This window comes from Temnothorax curvispinosus, unplaced genomic scaffold (assembly GCF_003070985.1).
Source record: "Temnothorax curvispinosus isolate PA1 unplaced genomic scaffold, ASM307098v1 QBEX01011275.1, whole genome shotgun sequence".
Lineage (NCBI taxonomy): Eukaryota > Metazoa > Arthropoda > Insecta > Hymenoptera > Formicidae > Temnothorax > Temnothorax curvispinosus.
This window is the reverse complement of record NW_020221055.1, coordinates 16,633-17,553: the sequence shown is the minus strand read 5'-3', so window position 1 is coordinate 17,553 and position 921 is coordinate 16,633.

The following is a 921-nucleotide window of genomic DNA, read 5'->3' as shown; positions in this document are numbered from 1 at the left end:
GTTTTATTTCTTCTTTCCATTCTATCCAGTCAGGTATCCTAAAACAGACGTTAGACGAGAAGAAATGGTGCATCTCAGCGCGCAATCTGTGAGGTTATGTTACCTCATATTAACCTATTATTACTATTTTTTATTTCAATATTAGCAATTGTTTGTATAAATCACACGCTGAGAGTGCATAAATGTGGACCTCTCTGTATCCATACAAGAGACAAAACAAGAACAGATAAACAAAGGAAAAATAATACATATTGCAAAGTAACGAGACCTGAGTCTCAGTGTTCAGGATTAACAAATTTTTATGTCGCAAAGTGAAATGCATATCAAAATATTGCGTCTATTGTATGTAGCGATTGTTATTTAGTGATACTGATATAAATTTAACTCAGAAGTATATCATTTCCCATATATAGTATTCAGACCCACAGTGTCAAAGTGTTATCCTTAATGTGTAAATTTACTGATTTTATATAACAAAGAACGTGGAATATATAGAAATATCAGTTAGAGTATGTGTAGTTGTTGCTATTTAATATTGCCAATGTATAACTATTCCAAAATATGATCGTATTTCCATACTTGGTAGTTGGACCACTTAATGTAAAAGATATGACTTCGAATATCCAAGAATACTAATCTTGTATATAAAAGAATTAAAATTAAAATGTGTCCAAATATTACGTCTGTTATGTATGTCTATTATTGTTTAATAATACTGGTGTAAGATTAACCCAGAAATATGTCAATTTCTCATATATAGTACTCGAACCCCTCAGTATCAAAAATATGATTCTTAGTGTGTGAAATTACTAATTTTATATGGCAAAAAACATGAAATATATATAAATATCAGTCAGAATATGTGTAATTGTTACTATTTAATATTGCCAGTGTAAAACTATTCCAAAATATGATCGTATT